This window comes from Meriones unguiculatus, chromosome 3 (genome assembly GCF_030254825.1).
Source record: "Meriones unguiculatus strain TT.TT164.6M chromosome 3, Bangor_MerUng_6.1, whole genome shotgun sequence".
NCBI lineage: Eukaryota > Metazoa > Chordata > Mammalia > Rodentia > Muridae > Meriones > Meriones unguiculatus.
The window spans coordinates 140,341,728-140,357,100 of NC_083351.1; the positions used below are offsets into that span (position 1 = coordinate 140,341,728).

Sequence of the window (15,373 nt, forward strand, 5' to 3'; positions counted from 1 at the left end):
GGAAGTAACAAGTCTTACTGTATAGCTCAGGCTGGCCTGAAACTTCAGTCTTCTTGCCTAATTTCTCAAGTGCTGAGGCTGTGGGCGTGAGCTACCCCACAGAACAATTGAATTCATTTTTATATTACTTGTCTTCCTATCTAGTTTTTTTTTTTTTTTTAATTTAAAGGCATACTCTGTTTTTTAATTATATGTATTGTATGGGTATGTGCATGTGTGTGCAGGGGCACCCGAGGCCAGAGGCATCAGATCTCCCTGAAGCTGGGGTCACATCTGTTGTTGTGAGGTGCATGCTATGAACCTGACTCAGGTCCTCTGCAAGAGCAGTAGACACTCTTAACTGCTGAGCCACCTCCCCAGGTCCCATGAGTGGGTTTTTGAGCTCTGGTCTCACGATGTGGCCCAGGATTGGCCACAAAATAACAGCAATTCTCTTGCCTCCACCTCCCCAAGTGCTGGAATTACAGGTTTGTGCTACCTTGCAGGGTAAATTACTTGTCTTAATATCGGAACCGGAGGTATTTTCACAGATGACCACATGAAGGTCTAGCCAGAAGTTTTGTACTACAATGAAGGAAGGTTGGTGGGCTAGAGGGATTTGCAAGAGAAGCCTGCTTTCTTGCCTGTGTGCCCTAGGAAGCCTTGGAGTTGATCTGAAACACAGGCTCCAGGCCAGGGACCCCCTGTGTGCCTGCCCCTAAAGGTGCTGCCCTCAGTATCTGTCCTCATGCCTCCTACTCCTTCACTGACTAGCCCAGCTGGCATCTTCCATGCTGGATTCAAACATTTCCTAGTCTGCTGGCCATAGCCCTGTACCCGATCCAATGTTTTGGCCTATCTTACCACCTGACACCTCCTGAATCCCTCCCTCCCCTCCCAGCCTGACCAGTCCTCATCAATCCAGCAAGTTCTTATCCCTGCCTTTGCCTACTCTGTCTACTCTATTGCCACAGCTGGACTGAGCAGGGCCCCCGGGTTCCCTGTGTGTTCTGCACTCACTGCTGGGATTCCTGCACACCCATGAAGCTCCATCAAGACGGTTTGTGCCTTATTCCCAATGTCTAGTCTGGGCCTGGCCACGAGAATTTGTGAAGGTTGTGGACTGAAGCATAAGCCTGTTTCACATGCCCTTAGTGCCTACAGGGAATAGTGGCATTTACCTGGAGGTGTGAATGGGTGCTATGGCACTGGGGGGAGGGACAGGTCTGGGTGAATGAGGAGTTACAGATTTGTGGGGGCAGGTGGACTTTGAGAGGGAAGAGTATGCAGTCTTTCCCCACACTGTGTTCCCCAAAGCCTTCACATCCTCGTCTCAAGCACCATCAAGGAAACACAGGACCTGAAAAAGCAACAGTTCACTTCCAGAGACTGTTCGAGGGAAGCCTTGTTCTTGGCTGCCTCACTCCCCAGACGGTCCATACAGTAAGACACATGACATCTTACCAGCCTTTCCAACTCCCAGGTCTACCCAGATTTCATGAGTGGCGAAATGTCTGTGTTATCTTCCCTTCTACCATCAAAGCTCTCTGCTCAAGATGGTCCTCAGGATTTGGTGACCATCGGCCCTCCCTGTGCTGTGCAGAGCTCACTCACTCACCTAGCCAGCACAGCCTTCCCGAGGCCTGCCTGGCCCTCCGGCCCACAGGCTTTGCTGGTTTAAATGCTGTCAGCATGCAAATTCTGCATGCTTTGCCCTCTCTTTTGTAGAAATGCACAGTTCCTCCCCGTGTCTTTCCTCTCTAAGGGACTGGAAGGGACAGCTAGCAACAGATGCAGGCAAACCAGCTTCAAGTTCATCCCTGGTTCCACCTAGTTAACATCCCTGACCCCCAAATCCTTAAGCCAAAACTTTCTGGGTGCAGACAGGACACCACATGCAGAAAATTCTGCAGCATGAAACTGTTTATAAACAAAAATTACCATGATGGTACTAAAATTGCCTTTGGCTTATACTAACAAGGTGTACATGAGGGAGAAAGAATTGTCACATTGGGTTGTGGATTCCATATCGTCATGTAGATGCAAACATTCTAAAGCCAGAAATCCTCCCAGCACTAAGTGTCTTGGAGAAGAATACCTGTGTGACCCCAGTCTTGGATATTAACCCCTCTTTCTGTGTGGGTAGAGACATTTATTTCCAGCACTGCTTTGCTAGTTTTCTGATGGAAGCTTCTAAGATCTAGCCTCCTCTCCTGCCTGCCTGATGGCTGGTGGGAAGCATACACCCCCCAAGTTTACTAGCGAGGATGGAACACACCTGGACCCCTAACCACTGGGTCAGTTCTACCGAGCACCGGCTTTGTGCTGTGTGCTCCTTCACGTGTGACCTCATGGGCATAAATTCTTAAAGAATCGTTATCATGAATCTTCATGTTCTTTCGGATCAGGGGAAGGTGATGAATTCCCCAGGGAAACTGTCTGGAACCTACATCTTCCCAAAGGAGAGAGTCGGCAGCCTTGGCTTTATGGGAGAGGGCTTCTGTGCCTGTCTCGTCCTTCTTAGACAGGTAACAGACAGGCAGAAATCACCCAGTGAGAGCATTCACTGACCCCGTGGAGGCTTCATTCCTCAGACCTGGAGCACGGGCAAGCATCTCAATAACCAGCTGTGTTATTATTATTATAAATTATATTATTATTTATTATTATAAAAATGTTATTACAAAACTTCCTCACTGTTTGATCTAGAAGCTGTGTTTTCAGCACTTTTTTTTTTCTTTTCCTGGAACAGGCTGCTGTGGCAGACACAGCAATGGCTTCTCTTGCTTCCCAGAGATGTTCTTGTCCTAATTCATAAGCTCTGTGCAAAGTGTCTTTGCAGATATGCCAACTGGGGGAACTGAAGATATGGCTGTTTCTTTGGGTTGTCCAACTGGATCAAGGGAATCCTGAGGGAAGGGAGGCAACTCCTGTCTTAGAAATAAAAGGACAGGAGCAAGGCCATGAGTGAGTTGCACAAGTAAGGGCAAAATGTGTGTTCTTCTGAAATTTCTACAAGAAACACAGCCCTGTTTTCTCTGGAAGACCCACTGTGGACATCTATCCTCTAGCACTCTGAGAGAACCTATCTGTTGCGATAAGCCACTTGAGCTTTGTGGTGATTTGTTACAGAAGCTGCCCTCTGACTATACCCAAATTATAATATGGCATTTGAGAATTTATGTATTTTTTGAAACAGTCAACTCGCTTCCACAGTTTTCCTCAGTGCCATGCCACGGTGCATCAATGATGCAAACACAGACGGACAAGGCTCCAGCCAGGAAGCCCACTGGCAGATTTCACACATTTCACACACTGGTCAGAGACATGTGAGCTGTGTCCTTATACCCTCGCCAGGGTAAGAACAGAGAAGAAGGCTCACATGAAGCTCAAGTGACCAGAAACAAAGACAAGAGGTAAGTGAGCACCTGGGTGCCTGTAAGAGTCCCTGGTTGAGCTGTGTGTTAGCAGGGGCTGTAGTGGCCTGTGGCTATAAGAGTGATGTCCCAGTACTCCGGCCTGCCTGCACAGCACATCCCCCCATTGTGTGTCTAGCCTCTTCTCTGAGGCACTCAAGCCTAGTATTTGTCCATGTGTCCCAACATATGTGGCACGTGCTACAAAAGCTTGTTCTGTTGCTGAGTCTGAGGTGCTTAGGGCCCCAGCAGGGAAGCCCACCAACACAGACTTGATCCTTGAGGTCCGGGAGGGAGACAGAGCAGACAAGTGTGGAGAATGCAGCAACAAAACAAGGCATGGGATTCAGGGGAAGGCATTCAAGGCCTCAGTGCTGAAGCCTCGTAAGAGAAGAGGAGAGAGAGTGTTAGAGGGGAGGGAGGCCCAAGGTGAGGCTGGGTAGTGTTCCCAAGGCTGAGGGACTAGACAGTAGGAGACTAGCTTGTCTGGGCGAAGGGGGCCTGGCAGAGACCTTCGCCTCCTGAACCCTGACCCCGGAGAAGGGAATTTAGGATCCTGGTTAGAACAAAAGAGATCCCTTATTTACCTTTTAAAAGATCACTTCTCTCTTTGGAACTTATCAAATATATATGAAAATAGATAAGAAATGGATTCCCATGCCTGACTATTCAACTTCTACAATGGTCAAAATGGCAGCAACTAGCTTGATATAGTTTTAACTGCCCCTGCCAGCACCACGATGCTATAGGCCATTATGCTTAAACCTAGGGATTCTTTCTTATTTATTAGCGAATATCCTATATTCCAAGGAAATAAAGAAATATATATATATATATCTATATCTATATATATATATCTATATCCGTATCCCTCCATTGTCACAGGACACTTGGAAGCTGGGCAAATGAGCATTCCAGTGTTCCAGTGCCAGGACCATGAACTCAGGAGGAGACTACCAGGAACTATGTGCTTATCCGGTGTCAGGTCCCAGTTGCTCTGAAGCAGCTTAGATACTGTGTGAGGCATGCGGCTGGCCTATGACACAGCTCAAACACTGTGGGATAGAGAGCTGGCTGGTCTGTAGTGAGGACATTTCACAAGCCACCCAGAGTCCGTACGTATCAGCTTCCAGAGAGCAGTGGCCTAGGTGAGATGGTCTCCTCTGCTGCCCCCTGGTGGCTGGGCATCTTCCAGCATCTCATCTATGAAACCGCAACACTAGTCTCAAAGGTCATCAGGCCCCAGGCTTAGCTTCTGTTTTCCCACATATTCTTCTACATATCTAAGTGTCCAAGATGCTCTCTGATGACAGCGACTCTCTGCTTCAGCTCACACTCTGGAGCTGGACCAGGGGCCATCTGTCAAGGCAGATGAAGGGCAGGCCATCTTGCTCGGAATCCCACTGTTTGCTTCCTGCCATCATGGGAACTGTGAGGTTTTGTTCTATAAAGCGGTGAGTGGGAGGCCTGCAGCTGTGACCTCATGCCTCCTTCTTAAACTCCAGCAGACACGACTGACAGGACTCAAGTCCCTCTAGCAGTTTGATTAAAGAACCTGTGTGCTTCCAACTCTTTCCTTCTTGTCCTTTTGCTGTTCTCTCTGGTAATTATTCCCCCAGAGGACCAGCCTCAAGTTCTGCCGGGGAGAAAAATGTCAGCGCTAAGACATCTTTGACAGCCTCAAATTTCTTAATGGCAAAGTGAAGAACCAAAAATTGCTTTCATTATTCTCTGCTCTACGGCATCCGGATCACCCTACAGGGGCTCGCTCTGTCTTTATGCAATGAACGAATAAACAATCCTTTATTCAAATGGCTTCTATTAAAAACAGCCTCTTGGCTCACTCCTTCAATCTCTCTGGCAACTCTCTCAGGATATATGGAATTTACTTATGTATTTCTCTGTCTGCCAAATGAACTGAAGGTGTCCAAAGACCTCTTAGCTACTACATACATTAACTGTCCCTGCTATAGTAACTCTGATAAATGGTACCCAGAGGGGAAACCTCATTTCCTTATGAAACCAGCCTGCCTTGTTATTGGAAGGCTTCCAGTGACTGAGTGAAAAAAAAAATGTGTGTGTGTGCATGCCTCTCTCGCTCTCCATATATGTATACATACATATCTACACATACACATACATGTATGTATCTACATAGTTTGTTTCTCTTAATGAGAAACTGGAATCTCCTTCCTTGTACTTTTTACTGGTTGAACTAGCTTTACTTTCTGTGGAGACCCAGAACATGATGGCTTTGTCAGCTACACTGATGGCTCATGTAATGGCCACTGTGCGTTCTCCTCCTCTTTTCCATTAGACTCATTTCCCATTTACTGTCTCACCAAATCTCCTCTACTGGCATTTCTCACCTTCACAGACTAGATGACATGTCATCTAGTAATTCATATTTGTTCGGGTCAAATATGTGGTGTTTTTTTTTTTTTTTTTTTTTTTTTTTTGCAGAGACTTTGTAAAGGCTGGTCCACGACAGACATTTGATAAGTGCTAGTTGCCAGCGTGAGTGAGGAGAGGGTACAGACAAGGCCACTTTGGAGTGCAGCCTCCTCTCCATGAAGGCTGCATCAACAGAATGAAGTGAAAACTTCCTAAGCCATGCGCAGCTACCCTTCCACCCAGCTTGCCTTTTTGTGGAAGCTACAAGCCAGCAGGCTGGTTCCAGCACAGGGCAGGATGAGGCCCCAAATCAGAATGAGACAGGTGCAGAAGGGCTTTGGCCTAAATAATTCTATCACCTTTGGATGAATGCTTTCTCTCCCCTTTCCTTCACATACAGAGTCAAGCACAGGACTTTGGGATTTGGAAAGTGGGCCCACGCCAGAGCTAACAGCGATGACGGGGATCCCGAGACATGTCAAAATATGGCTACCAGCACCCCTGGGAGCCGGGGGGAAAAACAAATCCTGTTTCTAAGACTGTCTGCTCTTATTCTCAGATTATACTTTGGGGATGGGAGGAACAGGAGAGAGGGGGTAAGAAACATGAAAAATTTCACTGCTCTGGATGGCCTATTTAGAATATCTATCTGCCTGCCTGTGTTGGGTGGTGGTTTTTTGTTTTATTTTACCCAACATCAACTGTTCACCCTGCGGGTATCAAGGATCTATCTCATCAAGGTTGGGTTCCATCTTGGCAAACTTAGCTCTCCTTCTGCTTCATCTAGGAAGATGCTAAGTGCTGAAAGCAGTAGCTCAACCTCTCGCTACACGGGGCGAGCACATTCTGTACAACCAGGTCCTCTCCAGGCCCTTTCTTGAGATGTGGACTGTGCGCACAGCTCGCCTGAGTTCCGCCATCTGCCGTCGGCAAAGAGGCTTGAACAGAAGGCGTGACATTCTCTAGTGCGCACCCTCGCTGTTAATATTGAGAACAGCTGTCACAGCTGTCTCCTACTAAGGAGACCTGGACACACGGGGAAGAGGAGAGCTGGCAAATGTCTGGACACCTCCCCCCTGTGGGTTCCTGTGGGATTTGTGGGTCACAGAGGTAAGAAAGCTTACACCCCATGCTCAGACCTGGGATGTGTCCCCCGAAAAGGAGAAATTCTCTTAGTCGTATCCTCTGTTAGCTCCATCCCCTAAGGATGACCCACTGGCTCCATGATGTCTCACTTGCCCAACTACTGAGCTCATGGGCAAGACAGAAAAATGGTCACTAGCCACAATGCTAGAGTGTGGCCAGGAGTGAGCCCAAAGCAGACAGAAGTGCATTCTTGCGTCTGTCTCTTCACTATGGCTAGCACTTCTCAAAATGCCCTTGTTTTACCAAAATGGCTCCTTCCTTTGAAGGGCAGCGCTGAAGAATGATGGGAGCCTCAAGCTTCCATGCCATCAGCTGGGAGGCTGATATTCAGAGCACTTTAAAACTGTTTAAACACCTTGAATTTCATGGGTATATCCTCTCCCTTGGTAACAAACATCCTTCTAGGAGAGAAGGAGGGGTCCCCGGCCGTGCTGTGGCTAATAACTAATACTGAAAATGACTGCATTCTGGCTAGCCATCCAGGAAACTAAAGAGAACACAGCAGAGTTCCAAACTGTCACTCTTTAAGAAACAGGTACAATGTGACATGGGACCCGGCATGGCTGTCACATTTACTCCCCAGCATGCTGAGTCATTTGTTTAGCCATTAGTGAGAGAGACCCAGTGGGGTGGCTCTTTTTCTTAGTCACTCAGCCCATCACCTTCCCCAGACAGGACCAACACAGAAGTAGGTTAGGGTCCAGACGCAACCAAGCTCAGGGGCAAATGATGGTGGTAAAAGGTTAAACAAAGGTCTGTCTTCGGAGGGCAGAGACGGCTGTGAGGGATGATGATGCCATGGAAGAAGCGGTGAGTTGTGCCAGACACGAGATGCCAGGGGAGGGGAGAAGTGAAAAGTTGCTGGTTACCTCTCTCTGAATCCAGGCAGGCATGAAGGAAGAGCAGAAACAGCACGTTAGCATCCATCCTGCGTCCAGCCTACAATAGCAGTCTCAGCCCCGGCAATCCCATCGTAGTTCCCAACTCTGCAGCCATTAATAGCCTGTCTGTGCTTATTTTAGCCGAACCCCATCACCCAGGGGAGTGTATTTCGAGCCACACTACGATGAAGCCAAGAGTTGCCAGCTGAATTTGCAGAGGCAACAGATCAGCCGGGGGAGGTGACCAAGCTTAAAATATCGCAGTCAAATACAGGAGGCTGTTTGCAGGAAACACTGGCAGGGAACTTATCTTCATTCTCCAGCCCCAGCTTCTCACAGTTTAAAAAAGAAACAAACAAACAAACCAGAAACCAACACACACAGGGAACCAATGAGGCAGCTGCAGCCTTACCTGCTTCACAGCACCTGGACATGCTGTTAGAGCTGCAGCCCTAATACCCGGGAGCTTTAGCAAAGCCCTCAGCGGGCAATGGGGAGGGACGCAGAGCAGAAAGTGGAGGGCAGAGGTGGGTAAGGAAAGAGACAGGAGATGAAAATGTCAAGGGTGTGGGTAGAGAGTAGTGCCAGAGAAGTGGTGCAGGTCCAGAGAAATGCTAGAGAAGAGAGGAAGGGAATGTAGAAAGGAGCATGTGAGACAGGGGCCACGGAGATGGAAGGGTGGACAGACGGACGGATACGACAACAGCCAGTTTTGAGTTTTATTCTCAGAGCCACCCTGAGTTGCCAGTCGACCCTAGAGAGGTCACTGAGTCCTCTATCCCTTTCTATTCTGTCAGGGGCAGTACAAAAGAGTCCAAAGGCAGAGTCCTGTAAGTGACACACAGGCGTTCTGTAACAGTCTGAGGGGGCAGAGGGCCAGATAGCTAAGCCAGGAGGAGATGCGGGATTCACAGGGACCTGCTCTCTCCTGCACCTCGGCTCCGCAGCTGTTGTCACCCAGGCTAGCAGGGCCCTGAGGATGCTAGTTAATAAGCAATCAAGGACACCAGACAGTGACCTACTCCACCTCAGAACAATACTTGTGCCATAAAACCACATGGGGGCTGGGATGTGTATCCACAAACCCAAGTGGGCACAAAGAAAACCTGTCTTGAAAAGAAAAAAAAAAAGGCTGAAAAAAAAAGTAGCATCCAAACTGTTACTTTGTGGGGAAGATTACAGAAGATTTTATTCAATATATTTGTGATTTGTGTGAATATTGAACAACAGGCACAAATACATTTTACACATTTACCTCCACATTCATGGAAAATCACTGTGACCAGCACGGGGCCAAGGGCCAGCACAGGTGACCCCTCTAACATTTATGATTACAATAGCACGCCCTCTACATCGAGTTCTGCTATCATAAGGTCTGTGCTTGCAGACCCTGACAACCTGACCAGGTTATTAGCATGGTGTTCATAAACACAGGAGAAAACAGCTTCCGTGAGTTTGAGGAACTTGGCAAGGTCATACAGCAAACCCATGGCAGAGACAGCATTTGTGTTTCAAGTCTTTCTTAGTCTGTCTCTCAGATGATAAACCCACCAGGCTGAACAAGTTTGCTTAAGGTGGGACCAAAGGTCTTGACAAGAAATCTGGGTCCTTGGAGGATCAGAGAGCTCAAGTTTCCAGGAGAGCTTCTTTAGGCTAAGGGGGTAGGCAGAGCTGGGGTTTTCCAGGATGGTACCTCGCTTCCCATTGTCAATTTACCAGGCTCCCCTAGGTGCCACAGTATTAGATGGACATCCCTGACCTAGATGTCCCATCAGTGAAGGTCATCTTCCATGGAGCATGCAGCTTTGGAAGTGCACATGTGGGAAAGCGAGGGACATTGTCTAGCCTGTCGCCACATGAGCTGAACCGACCGTGGGAATCAGTGAGATGACAGGCATCACAGACACACTGCCCTCATATCTACACCCTGAGGGAGATTCTCTCATGGGAAGGCTTTCACCTAGGATGTCACTGAATGTTCCTTGGAACAACATTGTGGCTAAGATGCCTCTGCACTCAGCCTGCCCTGCTTCAGAGGCAATCTTTATGGTAACTTTCTAAAGTCAGTGGCCCTCTAGAGTCTCAGCTTGCCTACCTCAGACAAGATAGGCTCCTAGAATATCCATCCTTACAGTTTCTTTGTTTTTACTTTTTGTTTGTTTGTTTATTTGTTTTTGAGACAGGGTTTCTCTGTTTAGCTTCGGCTGTCCTGGAACTCACTCTGTAGACCAGGCCGGCCTTGAAGAGATCTACCTGCCTTTGCCTCCCAAGTAGTCGGTTTCTTTTCTTAAGAACAACAAAACATGTTCTTTAGGAAGTGGTATTTCTTTGACTCAATCTTGATTTACAGCAAAAGCTTTTAATTTATTACTCTTCACAAATGCCTATGTCTAGTGTATGACAACTCTGCCCAATGGCCCTAAAGCTAAAGACTTAGAATAGGATGTTTCTTCTGTGTATAGCCTTGGCTATTTAAAGTCATGCCTATTGCAAGGGACTCATTTGAACAAACACTGACATGCAGCCTCCGTGGTTCCCCCTGCAGGAAGCACTGGGAAACGTCTAAATAGAGTTAACTTTGGGGGGCTTAAGAGATACTGCTTGCTGTAAGTGTTGAAGTAAAAACCAGTCATAAATAGACTTCAGGGGAGCTTTGAAACATCATCCAAACATCCCAAAGAGTCACAGCTAGTAGCAGCTGCTCCACCTCTCAGTATATCATAAGTTTGCCGAATGAAAAACAACAACAACAAAACATCGGCCCAGAGCTGGGTTTTTACCCAAGACGAGCCATTCTGAGAGTGGAGGAGGCTAATTTAGTCAGCTGTAAGCCTGCTCCCTTCTCAGAAGAATCAGGCTCCAAGATTAGTTCCAGCAGCGGCGCTCACGGGGATGGCCCTGAGCAGCACGCTCTAGCCCGCAGCACCTTGGAAAAACAAATGCAGGAAAACTGGCAACGTTTTCCTTAGTGCAACTGGCATCCCTGAAAAACGCTGAAAAATAACAACAGAAACATCACGCCAGAGTGACACAGGATAGTATGGTCCTTTGAAAAGAGGACATCGTCATCTGTGCCCTGGCCAAGCCACTTCCCACTCAGGCAATAACACCATTGTCCCTTTATCATACCCTGAGCTCACAAGGCAAGGCCTCTGCTCTGTCCCACTTGTCCGCTACTGTGAAACCTGTACACATGCTTTCTGATGCTTCCCTTCATCACTGTGGGTCTTTGGAACCTCTGGGTGTGGAGTCGCCATCACTCAGTGACAGTGAACTGTGAGGAAGGGTCTTACACCTGTTCTGGCACCGGACAGTCCGTTTTTCCTGCCCAGCTTCACACCCTTTAGTTACTGGCTTTGACTAGCTGTTTGCCCTTGGTTGGGGGGCCCTTGGCTTCTTGGTTCTCCAACTTCATCTGTAACATGGGCAAACCAGTGGAACACACATCTTAACATGTAGGGGAGTTACATGTGAGTCGATCCATAGAGAACTCTTGAGCTATCATGGATGGTGGTGTGAATTTGATGTGATGTATGGAGGGTGGGGAAAAAACACAGCTTGTTTTGAATCACGACCTCTTTTGTGACCTACAGCAACAGTTCACAAGGAGGGCCTGCATCTCAATTTCACGCTCAGTTCTAGAGAGGGACGGAGCTGGAATGGCCCAGCAGACCCCAGTAGAATTTCCTCCACCTTGCCGGTGAAAAAAACCCGCAGAACCGAAATGAATAACAAGTTTATGCAAATTTCCCATCTGGTTTCTGAGGAAATTCACATGCTTCAGTGCAGGGACAGGCTTCCTTTCCTACTGAGGATGACACCTGCCTTGAACTAGGGATATAGCCATCCTTTCCAGGGCAGGCTCTTTCCTACCTGCTCCCACGACCAGTGGCAGCCATCGACTGGAGCACGAGAGAGTTACTGTGACCGAGGATTTACAGTGGGGTGGGGATATTAAAATTCAAGGCACATTCTTCTCAACAAAGGGCTTCTAGTGATACTGGAGAGAAGATACAACAGTTAAACTGGCAGCTCACAGATGGGGGCGGGGGATAGACCGAAAAGCAACCAAGAAATGGGTGTTTTGTTTGTTTGGTTTTTCCACTCTAAAGTCCATCTTGTGAAGAAGAGCTGAAAAGTTCCAGCTTCCCTTTGTGCAGAGCTACAGTTCAAAAAAGGGAAACGCAAAAAACCCCCGCCTCTCTGACCAAGTGGAAATTTAGCGTTTAGCTTTCAAATGAGGGGTTAGTCACGCCACGCCACGGCTTGGAGGGAAAAGTTTGAGCTCGTTAAAGAACACAATTCTATAAATCACACATGAATGGTGAAGGCGTGGCTTCCTTTCTGCAAGCAGACACGGTAAAGCAGAGGCACGCGCCAGCCATAATGCTCTTATCTGACAGCGCAGAGGAATGCCTGTATGCTGAAGGCTTTGATGCGGAGTAGGGAAGATGATAGCTCTCTAAACTGTGTAGGAAGTGCCTGGAGCGTGAAGGTTCCTGGCAAGGATCGGACAAGACTCCTCATAAAGAAAGAAAAGAGGTGATGTGTTGGGGCTCGGTGGTAGTGTGCTCAGATAGCACGAAAACAAACCCAAAACTGTAAAGCAAAGCCACGCGGTGCCTGAAGGTGAGTGTCCTTCAACGGTATACCTGGCTAGCTGGAGAGTCTCCTTTAGGAAAACAATACTTTCAATCGCTTTCTGGGTTTTCAAGGTAACCCGGAACTATCACTATACAGCCCGACCCCATTTCTTTGGGAGGATGGGAGGAATTTCGAAGGTAAATAACACATCAAATGGGTTCTGTCATCTCCCACTTAGACGCAAGTATCCCTGATAATCCATAAATCCAATAGTATCTAACGAAATACAGACAGCCCTAGAAAGAGTAGTCACTGCTGTTGAAATAAGCACAGGCTGTCTCTGATGGTAGGACATGTTTTATAAAAGGGAATCCAAGGGCCAGGGAACTTAAGGTAACTTTCTGCAACCCCACAGCAGAGGCTGCACTTGACCCAGCTCGCCCCTCCGTTCCATGTGTCCCATGGGAACCTGGTACCCAAGCATGACTCTCATTAGTTGACTTTGATTAGGTTCCCCTTCCTGCAGGACATGTGGCCTTAGTTCTTGTGGTTGTTCTCCTTCTCCCTTCCTCCACTTCTCCCTCGAGCTTTTCCGGTGACTTATTTCTCTGTGTCTCTGTGTCCCAACCTGGCTACCGTTCTTCACTGCTGGTGCCAATAACAGTAATTAACTGCTGTGTCTCGTTTAAATTTCCTTCCTTCTTCTCCCAATTATCCCCCAGCCTACCCCCCCCACCCCCGCCAAATTCCCTGCCTTCCCAACCCTGCAGCCCCCGGCCCCAGACATCCTAGTCTCTCCCTTCTTTGGAACTGTGTCTATTGCCCGTCACCTCACATTCTGTGCAGTTCCCCTTGGGCAATCACCACTGTACACAACAGGCTCCACCGTTCCCAGTTACAGCCATATGGATAGCCCTGATTATCTGCTCATGACTTCTCCCCTCTCTCCCACAACTGGAAAGAAAAGTCCATGTGAGCAGGGACCTTTCACCTTATACCCACCACCGGCTGGCAGGGGGTAGGCCATCGACAGGCCCTCCAGAATGAGTGACTAGCTTGAACAGAGGGCTCAGCCTGGAGTGTGCTGCTGAGAACCTAAGGGAATTCTGCCTCCCTGGCTGGATGGATTCCTCCTTCTCTTACTGTTATTCATCACAGACGGTCCTTTAAAAATGACCTAGGTTCGTGTTGCATTTTCATGTCATCTGAAGTCACGTTAAGATGACATCCACTTCTCCTGCAATGGGCAGGAGGAGAGTCCTTGGAGGTTCATTCATCTCTTGTGACTATTTGAACGCAAAGCACATCTGTGTTCGTCTTATCTCTAGCAACGTGACAACGATGTTTCTAGGGTCCCTAATCAGATTCCTTCTTTGGGACATTTGTCTAAATGAAAAAAAAACAAAACAAAACAAACAAACAAACAAAAAAAACAAAACAGTTTCTTTGCTCCTAACAAATCAATACATAAATTTCCCCCATATATAGATTTTTATCAAGATTTATTGGCTCCACAGATGATTTTCTTTATGTTCGTACTCTGAGGAATAAACTTTAGCTTGTTACTCAGGGAAAAGGCCCAAGATAACACATGTGCTAAGAGGGTAGGTGGAAAGCTCTAGGAGATCCTGAGAGCATCCCTGGGGGCGGGGCATGGTACCCCAACAGGAGTCACCTTCTGACAATGGGATGTGTGTTTTTCCTATATGGTAAGTTTGCTTATTATTTTTAAGTGCATGCGCGTGGGTCTCCGTGTGTGTGTAAATCAGAGGACAATTTGCAGGAGCTGGTTCTCTCCTTCCACTATGCTTGGCTTCTACAGGAGAAGTCTGTGACCCCTGTTCTAGCTGATCTGACGAGCATGTGCTGAATAGTTTGCAGAGTACCCAGTGCAAAACAGAAACATACAGCTGCCTAAAGAAATTATTTCAAGTTTCAAGATTGGTCCCGGCATCACCAAAGAGAAGAGAAATGGCAGGGCAGTACCAGTAGACAAGTATGGGGCCTGGTGAGGGTGAGGCAGGAGAATAATTCTTATTCGGTATCGGTGACAGACTCCAGAACTGGCTGGCCACTATTCCATCATGGCACTGGTTCATTTTGGGTTGCTATAACAAAAATACCAGAGTCTGGGTACTTTATACAGAAAAGAAGTTTATTACTGTAGGTCCAAAGTTCAGCTCTGATGACAGTCTTTGGCTATATCAAATATGGTGATGACATCAGAGTGTGAGCATTGGATCACCTGGCAAAACAGGAAGCCAGAGAGATTTGGGAGGGTTGCTAGACTCACTTCTAAAATTCGGCTTTCACGGGACTTCCCTGCACCAGTAACTTACAGCATGCTGCCCCCTGATGTAATTTCTTTGAACTAGGTAGGACTAGATCTTAAAGGCCTGTCACCTTAACATCAGCCAAGCAAGGACTCAGTTTCCAGCACATGAACGTTGGGGGATAACCTCAAAGTTTAACTACCATTAAAAACCAAAATGTCAGATCAGAAGAGTCTCCAATTTGTCAACCCTCCAAAACCCATTAAAAAAAAAATCTAGCTGTGGATACAGCTCAGTGATAGACACGAAGCCCTGGGTTCAATCCCAGCCTCTTTCTCCATCCCTCTTCTCTATCTCTGTCTGTGCCCCCCCACACACACCAAGACAACACATCTATGGAAGCCCTACATGCTTATCCATGTGGATCTTTAATTCAGCCATTTTTTTTAATGTCACTAGCAAGCTGTGACACTTAGCATCTTTCAATGGGGAAGAGACGAAGACAAGAGCACAGCAGACCCTCGGAAATAGCATACACAGATAGCTCAACAAATAGACGCGCACTCTGACATGACAGAATCAGGCCAACCTGGCCCCAAATGACGGCTGTGCTTTCGGCAGCTGCTTTCTGCTTCCCTTCTATCATAATTATTTCAACCGTCATCATTTATTCATCCCCCCGCCCCCGACAAGCTTACAA

General features: G+C 47.5%; 1 protein-coding gene across 15 annotated transcripts in view; it reads right to left on the bottom strand.

Annotated features, from left to right (window-relative positions):
• The window catches only part of Apbb2 (amyloid beta precursor protein binding family B member 2), a 308,714-nt gene that overhangs the window by 15,702 nt on the left and 277,639 nt on the right, over positions 1-15,373 (bottom strand). The window contains exon 1 of one of the 15 annotated variants that reach the window (XM_060380679.1): positions 7,805-8,025. The exons of the other annotated variants lie outside the window; for them this stretch is intronic. The gene's annotated coding sequence lies outside the window, so the exon portion shown is untranslated. Of the gene's footprint in view, positions 1-7,804; positions 8,026-15,373 lie in introns of those variants that run through there. 15 annotated transcript variants of the gene reach the window in all.